The sequence below is a fragment of the Pholcus phalangioides genome, unplaced genomic scaffold, assembly GCF_987345545.1.
Source record: "Pholcus phalangioides strain wild (caught in Gottingen) unplaced genomic scaffold, Ppha-v1.0 ptg000008l_1, whole genome shotgun sequence".
Taxonomy (NCBI): Eukaryota; Metazoa; Arthropoda; class Arachnida; order Araneae; family Pholcidae; genus Pholcus; species Pholcus phalangioides.
Genome location: NW_028301601.1, coordinates 46,083,603 through 46,099,259, shown reverse-complemented (window position 1 = coordinate 46,099,259; position 15,657 = coordinate 46,083,603).

The window sequence follows — 15,657 nt, the reverse complement described above, 5'->3', positions numbered from 1 at the left end:
CTCGGTGTAGAACAAAACAATACAATAATTTTCGTCACTAGCCTCTATTATACATTCCCGTACCTCTTGGTGGCCGCACTATGTGCGCAGGCTTAGTCGCGCAGATGCTTCCACACACCCTTTAGGACGATTAGGTCACTCTTTTGTTCGTGTACCGACTTCGCTCTCAATGCCATGGGTTTTGACGCTCATTCTCCCATTGTACTTCTATTTTCTTGACCGCTCATTTCTCAAATTTGCCGCTCCTACGAACTTGCCACCCTTGGCTATAGCCCGCTTAGTCCTAACCCCCCCCCCCACCCCCCATAAATACTCCTCCGCTGTCCAGTGTCAGATAATCATACAGATCCATCATGATTTCAAGTTGAAACTTATTCACGATGCGGTTGTGATGAGCAACGCCATTTCGTGAGCACATATTTACTCGTCTTTGTGCGAAAGATTTTTTTTATATTTTCCCTAACATTACAGACGTGTTAATGCGTGGGTGTATGTTAAAGAAGAGACACTCGGTGCACACGCGACTTCAACAAAGATTTGTGGCCACGATAAAACCGGATCCGATGGCTCTTTTGTAGCAAAGGCTCTCACAAACAAGGATTGTTTCGCTTTTTATGTGCGCGTAAATTATAAATCAACTTCAAGATGCCATTTTTATGGTGTTTCCCGACACCATTTTCTTCAACGTTTTTTTTTTTTCTTCTATTTCTTAACATGTCCTTCGCTTTCACTTTTCAATATAAAATTTTGCCGTCTTCTCTCCCTTTTTTTTATGTAATTGATAGACTTACCTTCCATCGTGCTTGGACTTCTTTGTGTGCGCTATTGTACGTATATATATAGCTTCTTTGAATTGAGGAGGATTCTTATAGCAATAAATGTCTTCAGAGTAACCCAGTGCGCCCGAGCGAAACGGATAATCCTCACAGGTATCCCTCGCTTTAAGCGATTTTTAAAAGTTGATTTCAGGAATTCCCACTTGCTAAATTCGGCTTGGGGTTTAACTTTAATCCTGGAAATGGGTTTGCAAATTGAAAATACATATATGCTATATGTACATACGGAGCCCCAAAAGGCTCCGCGGAGAACCGTTTGAGAACTGCTCCACTAGAGGTATCTCCAGTGCCAATTATTCAATCATTACACTTCACTTATAGTTAGAAACTTGATGGCAGATGGAAGCACTACACACAGCAAGCATAACACAGAAACAAACTTCACGTCAGGTTCATTACACATACACACACATTCCAACATGTACCAATTCGTTAGAGGTTCCGCAGAGGAATATGGGCGAGGTGCATGTCTGTGGTTTAGTAGTAGTAGTGCCAATTATAGATATTTTCTGATTTTATGTGTATATACACGAACGATATTATTTGTTTTTATTTTATTCTGAAAAATAATTTGTTTTTCCAAACACCGAAGAGTATATATTCGTGTATAAGCCGATTTTTTTTGTTGAAAAATTCGTTTCTTAATTAGAGGGAGCCACTTATACACGGGTCAGTTTTCGAGGAGAAAATATCGACCCCCCCCCCCTCCTCCTCCTATAGCGAAATCGCTGCATCGGGATATGTTCAAGCCTCACAGAACCGATGATGTTAAAGCCAAAGCATAGGCGGAGATAAACTCAAAAGTCTGGGGTAGGGGCACGGTCATTATTGCTGGGGGGGGGCACGATAATGATGATGTCAATTCATATATACATATATACATTAGATCAGTGGACTCCACCTTTGACGCTGGGGGGGGGGGGCGTATCTCCGCCCATGAGCCAAAGTAAAATAATCAAAAATGACGTTGACTTTGATACCCGGTGGACGAACGTGGATTTTACAACCTTAGATGTTATAGCTAGCAACAACAAGCTTTTTAAAGATTATTTGATTATTATTATTTTTAATAATCATTATTATTATTTTAAAATTATTTATTATATAATTTATATAGGCCCGAACAGATGAGTTCCGAAAATAAAGAAACAACAAAAAAGCGGTGCCTTTAAGAAACCCGATATTGGCCTAGGTGTGCCAGTGGGTAAACGATCCCCAGCAACGACCCGACCCACACGGGTAGAGAACTTACATCCCGGATGGGACAGAGCCCGGGTCGTGTCGGTCTGACAGTGGGTACACGAGGTGTGGAATTCTGCTTTTACTGAAATCATAATCAAATCCTTGAAAATAGCGTTTCCTCAAAATATGGTCCGCGGACCATACCGCGGACCATACCGACCATACCAGAGATAATTCGCGACGATGGCATGGGTGGTCCACAGACAGACTCGAATAATTTTACATTCAGTTAGAATCGAATTATCAATTGTGTTGTAATTGATATTAATACTATTCACGTGAGTTCAAATAAAAATTATACTTTCTTAGGTTTACCATACCTGATCAGGGGAAAACAAGCGAGAAGTTGCGATCCTAAATACTGGATATCACTAACTGTAGCCAAAAAATGCAGTTCACGACGAATTCACTAATTAGGCCTACTGCAAAAATGAGAGAAGTGTGGTACAAATCTCAGTCAGTATTTGACGAAAATATGGTCCGTGGACCAGAGATAATTCACGACGATGGCATAGGTGGACCAATTCAAACGACTTGATGACTATATTTCATTGCCAAAAAATCAGGGGAAACCTGGGATCTTAATTAAATACGGTAAAATACAGGGCGTTACCACTTGTCATCAAAAACCTTGCCATAAGTTGACAAAGTTCCTAACTGTAGTTAAAATCGATGAAAAATTGAGGGGGAAAAAAACGTTGATACTGGCAAATACGTAGGATGAATACTTATCATTTATCAGTATTTATAACCAAAATTACCGTAATAATTATGGAAACTATGTTTATTCTTGATTTTAGCAAACATTACAAATCCAAATAAGCATCGTTGAAATAACGGACAAATGTATAAAACAAATCGGAACAACTAAAAATGCAGGAATGCCCCGTAATACGGGACACAAGAAGACGCCGTCGAATCTTTTCAGATATTTTACCGGTCCTTAGGTTCAGAAAGGTTGAGAAACGCTGCTTTGGGAGAAAAGTTTATCATCAATCAACACGATGGACGGAACTGAAGATGACAACCTCTCTTTGAAAGTGATGACGGCACAGTTGAAGATGCCACGCCGTATGATGACTTTGACTTTTTTTCAATGTAATGCTTGGAGAATTAGAAGAAATGGATTAAGAAGTTTTGAATCATTTTTCATTGAAAAGAAATATGCGATTCCCCCCCCCCCCCCCCCGTCTAAAATGCGCTGATCTTTGGCGGGTTTTCAATTTATTGTGGTCTTGATTGTCCTGAAGTGGGTGGGGTCGGCATATACACGAGTATACAGCAGTGGTTCTCAACCTTTTCAAGCCAGCGGCCCGGTTTCATTCAATTTTGTGAGTCGAAAACTTGGTTAAACACACGACCAACGGAAAATAAATGAGAAAAAAATGAAACGGTTAATCACTCGCGGCCCGGTATGAATGATATCAGGGCCTGGTACCAGGCTGCTGCCCGGCGGTTGCGAAACACTTCTACAGAGAACTTATCAATGGGGGGATATTAGTTCAGGTATGAATGATATCAGGACCCGATACCGGGCTGCGGCCTGGAAGTTAAGAAACACTGGTCTACAGAGTGTCCCGTAAGTAATGATGCGGCCTTTATCTCGTCAACCGACTGTCGTAGAGGTATGATTCCAATTCAAAAAAAAAATGCTCAAAAGGCGTTCAAAAATTTTCAAGAAGAGTGAAAATACAGTGTATTACAAAACATAAAAATTTAAATTTTTAAACGTCCCCTTGTCCTCTAACTTCCAATTAGAAAGTTGTTATCCTGTCTTCTTTCATGTGGCCAGCAGAAAAAATTCCATGTTTCTAAGTGCATTTAGAAACATGGAATATTGCTGTTGGCTTCAGGGGAGACAGGGCAACAACTTTCTAATTGGAAGTAGAGGACAAGGGGACGTTTAAAAATTTAGATTTTATATTTATTATGTTACATACTGTATTTTCACTCTCAAAACTGGTACAGGGTAATTCTTGAACACCTTTTGAGCATTTTTTTTGAATTGAAACTGTAACTCTACGACGGGTGGTTGATTAGATAAAGGCCCTTTAGCACTTACAGGACACCCTGTATACGCGATATGCACTGCAATTTATACTTTCAAAAATAGTTATGAGCTTTATCGGTTGAACTTTTTGTTTTATAAAAGGGATTTTATCAAACTTTTATAGTGTAATACCGGCCTAAGATCACACTATATAAGTTCGATAAAACTTGTTTTATAAAAGTTGAAACATGTAACCAATAAGAACATCAATTACATTTGATCGAATGTAATCAATAGGCTTATTGGTTACTTTTTAAGTTTTGTAAAAGATCTTTTATCGTACTTTTATAGTGTAATCCCGGTCCTACTGCAGTTTTATTTTTCAGCGTCATCTATGTTTTACTTGAAATGTTACTTTCTGGTTTTACACGTAAATGAGTTTTGGAGACAATCTTTTTAATTTCTATCGTTTCTTTGATCCAAAAAACGAATTTTTTCAGAAAAACTTACAGAATACCTTTAATAATTCACACTCACTTATAAAATAGTCGGTTATAATGAAAAATCGGTTAATACGATTTCTCTTCTGCCTGTTTTCAGCTATTCTGCCTCAAAAACTTGATGTCCGTAGCAGTATTTCGTACTGATATTGTCCGACATGTTCAGATCCAGAGCCGTAACTAAGATTTTTGCCGCCCCCACACCTATAAGATTATAAAATTTTGTGACGGTGTACTTTGTTCCCACCTAAAACTACCGGCCCCTAAATTTTTCCGCCCGGGGCAGTTACCCTCCCTTCTCCTGCCCCCCCCCCGTTCGGATCATGTAAAAATTTTGAATCGGGCATAATTTTTTATTATAAAATGACCACGAAGTGTCCTAAATTTTTTAGGCCTAAATAATTTAGGACTTCGGGGCCCTGGGCCTCGTTGTCCCACCTACCCGTTCACACACCGTACGAGATTCAAAGCCGGTGGTCCAGTTATCGTTTCTGCGAGTAAAATAACACACACACAAAAAAATCAAAGGAGAGAGAGAAAGCTTTTAAAACAGTAACTTCTAGAAAGTAGTGTCCGTGGATACCGTCATGGCTCACCAATGGAGACTGTTGACAGCGTCTTTCAAGGAAAGAAACAAATACCCCTCCCCCCCCCCCAAGGGTGTGTTGTGGTGATGGTGCTCCACATAGTTTAAAAAAAAAAGTGTGATTTTTATCGGGGGAGTGAGGGCATTTTTTTTTTCCCGCTGGTGAGATAATGTTCAGGGGGGAGAGACCCTCGGGTCTTCTTTCCTAATGCCAGTGGTTTTTCAGTGGGGAGGGTGACATTTCAGCCCAGACGGCGACTTCGTGACACCGGACCAAAAAACGCGATGTCATCTAAACTGTGACGCCTGAAGTTGCAACAACTTTTTTGGTGGGGAGGGAGGGAGATCCAACACACGCGCACATATATACAAACAATATATAAACTGGGGGGGGGGGGCACTTAATTCCCAGCCGGTGCCACCATCTTGATGCTGCAACCAGTGCTCTCCATAATTAAATCGCCTATAACAGCCATCTTCAACCTGTTGCTCGAGAGCACCATTGTGCTCCCTGAAGCACCAAGAGTGCTCAATGTTCGCGTCCGATTTCGTATACTCGCGGGTACTTGATCAATACTTCAATTAAACACCATATAAAATTTGCATTCAAGGATTACAATTATACAGATTTTAGGCACACTTATGTCGACTTTGCCGTAAGGGTGCTCTTCGGCAAATATTTGCATAGGCAGTGCTCACGACTCAAGAAAAGTTGAGGACCCCTGTCCTATAACCAGGGCCGTAACTAGGATTTTTGCTGCCCCACCACAACTTTGAAATTCGAATAATTTTATAACGGTGTTCTTTGTTCCCACCTAAAATTGCCACTCCCCTAAATTTTAAACTCCCCCGTCTCCACTCTAGTTCCAGCTCTGCCTATAGCAAGAAACAACCAGTGGTGATCCATAGAAATGTTTTCTCGATGTATTTTCAACAATGGTCCCCTCGTGGCAGGGCCGTCATAAACGTATCTTGAGCCCCCGGACAAAGTGATTTTTATTCGGCCTCCTTACCCCTGGCGAGATACGCTCAATTTTAAAAATTGTAACCAGATCTAATTTTTATGAGGCTTCCCCCCCCCCCCGGCCGTGAAAGGGTGAGGCCAGTTCGTTCACATGGCACTGCCTCGTGGACCATATTTTTCCGTTGTGGCCCAGTCTACCCGGGACCCCCCCCCCCCAATCCTCCCGAACAACAAGGAGTAAGAACGTTTCTACTTACATATATTTCTGAGTAAACTTATGGCATAGAAAAATTCTATGAACAAGGTGTATCTTGAGCGGAACCCTGGACAAGATTCTCGTTCTTGTGGGAGGGGGGGTGCCCAGCATGACCCTCTCCCCACATCCTGCAGCAGGGTCACTAGGATCGGATCTTTCCCGGGCTGGAGCATTGTCAGCCCCCCCCCCACCCTTGTGGAAACCATGGGGTTCGCAGGTAGCCTACTACTACTGTGATTTTAAAAGTAGTCACACCTTTTACCGCCATATTTTACGAATGCTTCACATCTGTGTTTTATACACTCTGTGCCCCCCCCCCAATAACCTGCCATGGCTTTCTTCAATTGTGGTCTAATTAAAATGTCCCAGGACCACAAGTAGGTCATACGGGCCCTGGAGGGAGGGGTCCACCTCCTTCCGAAATGTGATAATATGACTACTACGTACGGAATAATGTGATTTTGTCTATTATACTATTACTTTAGTCTTTCCCCCCCCCCTCCCCCTCAAAGTACCAGTTGTCCCCATCATAGTGCGATCTTTACGAATTAAGCCACCCTGGTACGGCCTGAGGGGCATCAAGTGCGTAGGAGGGCCACGTGATTATAAGAAAATAAATGAGGAAAAATGAAACGGTAATCACACTCGCTGCCCGGTATGAATGATATCAGGGCCCAGTACCAGTTCGCGGCCCGACGGAACGAAACACTTCTTTAGAGAACTTATCAATGGGGGGGGGGGGATATTAGTTCAGGTATTAATGATATCAGGACCTGGTACCGGGCTGCGGCCCGGAGGTTAAGAAACACTGGTCTACAGAGTGACCCGTGAGTGATGATGCGGCCTTTACCGCGTCAACCGATTGCCATACCCCCACATAGGGGGGGGGGGGCTGACAGGGCTCTAGCCGTGGGGCCCGGGACGGTTATCATCATTTTTTTACTTTTTCACGCTATAAATTAACTACAGAAAGGGCCCGTTAAAAGTTTGATCGAGGGGCCCCGCTACAGGATGTGAGGGCCATGCATTTAGTCCTTGGGGCCACAATTTGAGCATTTACGATCTTTGTTTACTATACGGTTATGATGGGCTTTCTCCTTGAGGACATTGAAAATGAGCATCACGTGTGACGAGCTTCTCCTTCGGGACCTCGAATCCTGTCCATAGAAAAGGTGTGGAGCCGGGGGTCACAGACAAACGCGAGAGGGGGGGGGGACAATTTGTGACTGACGATCGAGAAACTGACGAATGGTAGATAACAAGAGAAGTCATCGCGACCCGTGTCGGCCGCCCCCTTGCTTGTTAACTTCTTTAGACGTTCACCAACCCCTCGCCCCCGTCGTCTTTTACTTAAGTGGTTTTTCGTGTAAAACGTCGACCCATTGGTGTAAAAGAAGTGAAAAAAAAAAGTAGAACCTGAAATTATTGAGGGTTCACCCAAATTTTAATTTCGCCAAGACCCGGCTAGGGCTCTCGCAGGTGTCGAGAAGGCCCCAGAAAGAAAAAAGGGCCTTTAAATATAAACAGTATTACTATATATGAAACATTCTTAAAGACCTTGAAAGTCCTCAAGAGTAGCATCATCATCATGAGCCGGAGAGGTACCACCAGGGGCTGACCGCACCGGGGCATGAAACTTTTCTAGGATCTGTTCGGGTTTCACTTTAGGGAGGCCCGGAGGACCCAAAGTGGGAGGTGAGGGCATCGATCGCCCCTCCCAAGAGCCAAATAATATGTTTGAAATCGGTCTCTCCCGTAAAATACGGGACGATCCAACTAGGTTACGCAATTGGTCGTCCCTTCTGACATAGCACACTGGATCCACCCCTGGCCCTGAGCGAAGCCAGCGTGGGTGACTAGGGGCCTAGATTGGTCAGTAAATATTTCTTGTTTGAATTTGGGGGCCTCGAAAATATCAGGATCTTGAGCTTGATATCCATTTAGTATAGTGATATCCACTTGCCCATGGGGGAAAATCCTGACTTTTTCTAGCCGAATCAGCTGGTGTTATTAGGTACTTTCATTCCTAAAAAGGCATTGATTTGTGTTTCCCAAAATGGGTGACGAGTGCGATGGAACAGAGGTACGATAGAAGCTACAGATACAGCACGGAATCTAGGGGGTACTCAGCCTTTTTTCCCTATGCGAGCACTGTTTACGGATAGGATGACCAAATCATGCGACTGAGAAACCTGGACAAACCCTGATAAAAACCGGGACATAATGCGAATTGTAAGGCAATGGATAAAATTATCTATTGGCACTAAAGCCCGGACTTTGTACGGCTTATATACAGTGGACCCCTCTTATAACCTTTTTCAAAATAAAAAAAAAGTCATGAAAATGTTATAAGCGGGAAATATTCATAAGAATTCGCTAGAGTTGTGGGAGACGACGAAAAGAAGTTGTACTGGTTTTGGGAAGCGTTCTAAATGTGAACGTTATAAGCGGAATCGACTGCATATAGGCTGTACGCGGCTGGAACATAGGCGGAGATGGGCTTGAAAGGCTGGGGGAGAAGGGGGCGTTCGATGATGATGATGCCAACCAGGGCAACTAGACGTTTGGTCACCCGGGCTAAGTGCGCATTTTGGCGCCCACTTGTAATGTTGAAGGAGAAGTTTTAGAATAAAATTTGCGTCCCCTCTGGTCCAGCGCCCGAGGCACGAGACCCGCCTGCTCCCCCCTAGTTGCGGCCCTGATGCCAACTCATATACATGAGTATCTTATACATAAATGTGAAAGTATGTAGGTATGTGTTTCTCTTCTTTATACAAATCTACAATTTTAGACCGATCGTCGCCAAATTTAGCATATATGCCAAACGGGACCGGGATTGAACCATAGACTACTTTAAAAGTTCGTCAGAGCTGGGCGAATGCCCGAAATGGGCGAAAAATCGTCGGGCAAAAATGGTTTTTGGGCCACAACAATCACTTTTCGGAACATTTGCTTTGGTTAATTTGGTTACCGTTACACACAACAATGCGTTTCAGACGTGTATATGCCTTTACAATGGTTTGTCACATCTTTAATGCTGCCATTATAACAGTTTATTCCTTTATAATGGTTTGTCACTTTTCCAATCCTCCCAGAAATTTAAGAAAACCCGGGAAGAGCCGGGTATTATAACTAGTACGTTATATCGGTCGGCTCCGCCACTGACGAGGGGGGGGGGAGGTACAATGACCCTCCGTATCTCCGCCCATGATGAAGAGAAAAATAAATACGAGACAGGTGTTAAGTAAGGAGATCTGCTGCCACCTATTGTACATTGGTGAAAATAATTTAATTAGACCCGAACAACACGGGTTTCGACCTGACACAGCTAGTTAGAGTCTCAGAGTTCATAAATGAAGCTTTTAACAATTTTGATTTTGTGGCTGTATCATTATTAGACATAGCAAAAGCATTTGACCGTTGTGATTATGCTACATTGCTTTCCAAACTCATTGACTTAAATATGCCTCCGCATATGGTCATATTCTTCTATCACTATCTTTTAGGTCGAACTTTTCAAGTAAAAATTCAAAATACACTTTCTTCAATAAAACAAATCCATGCCTCTGTGCCTCAGGGCAGTGTGTTGGGGCCACAACTGTTCCTGCTATACATGAATGACGTACTTTGTCCCCAAAATGGCATAATATCTTTATTTGCAGACGACTGTGCAGTTTTGTGCAGTAGCAGGGATGCAAATCAGTCCTTCAACAATTTACAAGAAACCATGGATGAAATAGAATATTGGTGTGATCAATCTGCCATCCAACTGAATAGTGACAAATGCAAATTTTTATGGTTCACTAGACGTCGTAAAATACCGGACAGACGACTTCAAATTGGTACACAATCTTTAAGTCCTGTTAGACAAATAAAGTACTTGGGCTGTATCCTCAACAAAAATCTATCTTTCTCTTCACACATTGATCATGTAATAAACAAATCTAATAGAATTATGGGTATGCTCAATCGCATCACATTTCCACAGGCAAAACTTTCATTAAAGAACAAAATTATTCTTTTTAAATCCATAATAAGACCTACTCTACTCTATGCTTCGCCAGCTTGGGCGCACGCTTGTAAAACGAATATCAAAAAACTACAGACTATGCAGAATAAAATACTCGGAAGATTTGTTGGAGCCCCTTGGTTTGTTCGTGGAATAAACATCAGACAAGACTTGGACATACCTCACGTATTCACATACATTAAGAAATTAAACAATGATCAATTCGAGCGAATGTTTAATTCCCAATTCGAACATCTGAGGGAAGTTGTGACTATGATGCTGACTGCTTAAGGAAATATAGGAGGCCCAAACAAATTGGGCGCCTTACATGGGAGAGTTTGTAAAGATGTTTTCTTCTACAAATCTCATTGTGCACACACTATTTTAATACATAAATTCTGTCATTCAATTGTACATACTCGCATTACTTGCATACTATGTATCTACCCACTTTTGACATTTATTCGCATCTATTCGATTTGTATCTTCTCATTATTGAATTTTGTATATACACATATATTTCTCAATTGAATTTGCATATTGAACTTTGACCTATATATGATGTACATATGAAAAAGGTGTAAAAAAAAAAAAAAAAAAAAAAGAGCGAGAAGACTCTTTTTGAACTTTGGATTGTTTTGCTACATAAAATTTGTCAATAGTAAATCCCCATTAATTTCTGATGCACTGAGTTGAAACTGAACTTTATTACCTGTATTGCATTTTTGATGTCATTGCTGGGGTTTTTGCGTCACGACTCCCATGTGATGTTTTTTCCCCCCCTTTCCACTTGGAATAGATGTTGCCAGCTGCAGATTGTGTGACCTGCTTCTGTGAACTGTGATGACATTTGCCTGCTTATAGCCAGATCATGACTTTTAACCAATTTGACCAGTTCTTTTTACATACACTACACATTCATGCAAACACATATCTATCTACAAACATGTACACATTTTCTTCTTCACAGGCCTTCTTGGCCAGTTTTTATGCCGGCAGTTGGCCCCCGCGGGCTGGGAATCGACTCAGGGTTCAATTCTGGTCTGGTAGCGCATAAAACTTACATTGGTATGCAGCATACAAATTTTAAAAAATTGTTTTGTTAATTTCCATGCTGTATCATCGGTTTGAAACCAGCAACCATTTTATTCTAAGAATTATTAGTTGTGTTTTCATCCAATAGGTGGCAACAGTCCGTTAGTCAGGGGAAATGACGGCATGGGAGAAGCAGGCGCTTTCAATCAACACGCCGAGAGCCGTCCCAGCGTTCAAGCAATATTCATGGGCATTTCTCTTCCGCGCAAAAATTTATCGGTACCCCACGAGAAAGCTTACCGCCCCCCCCCTCCCAATATTCGCAACCATCTCCATTTTCTTTCTTAGAAATAATTTGATTTTATTAAACATGCACTTCCCGGGGGGCCCCGCGGTCACTCGAGGAAAATAAATTGAATCAGTGAATTTTATAAATAAATAAAAAAAAAAGAGTCTTACGGGGGCTCCGAAATACAAATGATACAGGGCCTACTAAAAGGGCTCCGCGAGTCAAAAAATATTGAGAACCACTGCTTTAATGCAACTTGAACGGTGCTCGTGACTCCAGGACTGTCTTAAAAGCATCATAGGCTTCCCGGAAAACGTGATTTTTCTCAGACATCCCCCCTTCACCTGTCAAAAGTAACTCCTACCTATTTGCATACTACTTATTCTCGAAAATTCCAAGCCGAGCCGAAAGCACTAGAGTATTTGGGAAAAATTGGGTCAGTAGTTTTATTTCATGACGTAAAGACTCGCTATGAAGGGGTTTTTCCTAAATTCGAACCCTAAGGGGGTCACAAAGGGAGTTCGAAGGTTATATGGGACAATCATCGCTGAGCCCAAACACTATGGAAGCTATCAATATGAAATTCGGTCAGTATTATATTTTTTATAACATAGAAACTCGCCAAGACGGGATTTCTGGAAATGCAACACCCAACGGGGTCATGAGGGATTCAAATGTTACCGGAAGAAATCACCGCCAAGTCATTTTCAGATTACCAAATCCCCGCGAGCGAAGCCGCGAGTAATAGCTAGTGTGCAATATAATATAATGTAAAAAATCCATGTCACTCGTTTCCTCGTTGAGGCTCAAGGCAGGCACCAGGACCAAGAGTGGTGGGGTCGCCACTATCCTGCCAAGAGCAAATTATGTGGGAAAAATTAGCCCATCCCGTTTTATAAGGATTCAATGGACAATCCGAACAATCAATTGAGCTAGGCAACACCATAGATCGCTCGTCCCAAAAAAATCGCTCTGATCAAAGACCGACCCTCTAAGCACTCGAGTACCCTTGGCCATGTTCGAGTGGGTCCGTGCGTTAAGACACCACTGCTTTTACATTATATTGTGTTCTTCACGGCAGAAGCGTTGGAGGGGGGCCCGTGCCTATAATATAAAAATTCGCCAAAAATTCGGAGCCCCTGGGCACGTGCCCCGTTTGCCCATGCGAAAAACAGGCGCTGGCTGTCAGTCTGGGGAAGGTGCCTCTTCCGCACAAGTCCGTTTCCTTGGACAAGGTATTAAAAGTGTGTGAGAAAAAGGAGGACCGGTTCCCTACAGAGTGTTCCCTCAGCAGGTAATGATGGATCAGTAGCTTCCACCAGCAGGGTTCCCCCGGCGCGACTGTTGTTATCGCTTCCGTGGTCTTTATAACACAAGTGAAAAGAAAGGGCGTCCATGGGGGGATAGATACAATCTGTTACCGAATAGACTACTTAAGTGGTGGGCAAGGCACAACCAGAGAGTATCAGGTCACCACTATTTTAAACTGGGATGTAAACAAAGGTGCCAGTGGCCCGTCAAGACGGCGAGGACTGACTGTGACTTTCTCTCCGCACACAACAATATTCACCACTCCTCGAGTTACGTTTTTTTTTTCTTCTCTTTGAGGTGGTGAGGTTTGTTGGGCTCTGGCCGTCACTTTGCAGAGACAGAGATTCGCCATCGACCCTGAGGAGTTTAAAAAAAAAATGGAGTATCTTGATTTACAATGTACTCCACGCGCTGGCGCCTCCCGATCTTTGAGAAGTTTTTTTTTTTCTTAGCGGAGACAGACTCTGTCTTATTATTAGTTGGTGCTTTGCCCACTTAATTCGCGGAATTCTCTCATCATCCGGGTATCCATCCATCCATCCATCCATTCCCCCCACACACACAGTAAACAGGAAGAATGCTAATGTATCGCAGGATATCGTGGTATCTGGCACCCGGGGGGTCCTGGGAATTACCCTTTCCTTTCAGGATTCTCTGGGACAGAATTATATGCTCCCACGTCACCACCGGAATTCAAACCCAGACTCGTCGTATGTCGGAAATTCAACGACAACAATTCACCGGAAGTAAAATGCACCACGATGCAATTGACAGAAAAGAAAATTGACCGACACGCAATTCACCGCCATGACAATTTTCATCACCTCGTAATTCACCGACAAACAATTCATCTACAAAATGATATAGTAAATGAGTTGATAAGCACAGGAAAGTGAGCCAGTGAACAGGTGAGCAAATTAGCAAGTGAGTGAGCGGATAAGTAAGTCACTCATATAAAGTTGCTTCACTCTCTCTCACACAGCACTCACTTGGTCACTAATACGGTCACTGACTCACTCAATCACTCACTCGAAATCTCACTTACCCATTCACCGGTTCACTGATATGGTCACACAATTGCTAGCTCACCCACTCACTTGATCACTCATATGATCACTCACTCTGTCATCCATACGGTCACTCATGCAGTAACTCACTCGATCGGTTACTCACTCACTAGCTCATTAAGCATCTCACTCGATCACTCACTCACTCACTGGTGACGAACTGTTGTCGGTGAATTGTTTGTTGGGGATTTTTCGTCGGTGAATTTTCATATCGATGAATTGCGTGGTGAATGTTATCGTTAACATGAATTGTTATCGGTGTTTTCAGCTTATCTTATGTTCCCTACAGTATAAATTCCCAATCCGTGGCCCGCGGGCCAAATATGGCCCTCGGAGTCGTCTGATGCGACCCACGGCAGACCAATCAAGTGGCCCATGAAAGTGTCCCCAGGTTAAGTGGCCCGAGGTACATTTCCAAATTATTTCATCGCCTCGCGGCTCATTTCCCAATCATTTAAGCCCCTCAACAACACATATCCGGATAACTCAAGCGACCCCAAGCACATTTTCAAATCACTTGAGCGACCCGCGAAACACCTCCAGTTCACTCAAGGGGATCGGTTCGTTTGCAGATTACTTGTGTCCCGCGGCATGCTCCCAGCAGTGCCGTGTTAACGAATGGGCCCACCCGGTCACGGTCCGGGGGCCTCAAGGGAAGAGGGGCCTCAGACAAATTAGAACCGGTTGAAATTCTCGAACATTTGCCACGTAAGGCCTCAGAAAAATCACTTGGCCCGGGGGTCCATGATGCTCTTAAGACGGCCCTGGCTCCCAGATCACTTAATCGGCCCGTGGCACTACATTTACAGTTCACTTAAGCAGTACGCATTTCATAAGACCCTTAAGTGGCTTTTGGATCACTTAAATTGTCTGCGACACATTTCCAGACCACTAAAATCGCTCGCGATCCTCAAAATTTTGTTCATTATGAATTTTGTTTAGTTATGATTATCTTGTTCAGTATTTAATATTATTTTCCAATCGGCCCCCTTAGCAGAAGCTGACTTTGGGCCTGAGAAGCATTTCTTCCTTGGGGGGCCTCGAACTCATTACGACGGCCCTGAGACGGCGAGACACCCACGAAATGTTTCTAAAATATACGTGACCGAAGAGTGACGAAATGTTGGGCCTATTTTTCTTTTGGACAGGTGACCTCCCGTCAAGGGATCATGACCCTTAACGACGTCGGGGCGGACCAGAGTCTGGGTGGTGTGACAGACAAAATAGGGTTGTCCACCCCCGTCTCGCGTCTTCTTCTTCTCGGGGGGGGGGTGGCAAAATTGATACCCGAGAAGTTGGAGGGCTTTCCCAAGGCTGTCACCTATCTTTCAGCACTTATGTGGTTTACAATACTAATTGGTGTCTGAGTGTCTCACTCTATTTTTTGCCCTTTTCCCGTCGGCCATTTCTGCGTATTCGTAGCCAATAATAATCGACATTGGCATAATTAGACTATTTTCCGCCAGTTCTCGAAAACTCTTCCAATAGGTTTTTGCGGAAATCCTTCAGGCTTTTGAGCGGTTGAAAATCGTTGGGAATATAGGAGGTACCTTGTGTGCTCTGTATCTATAT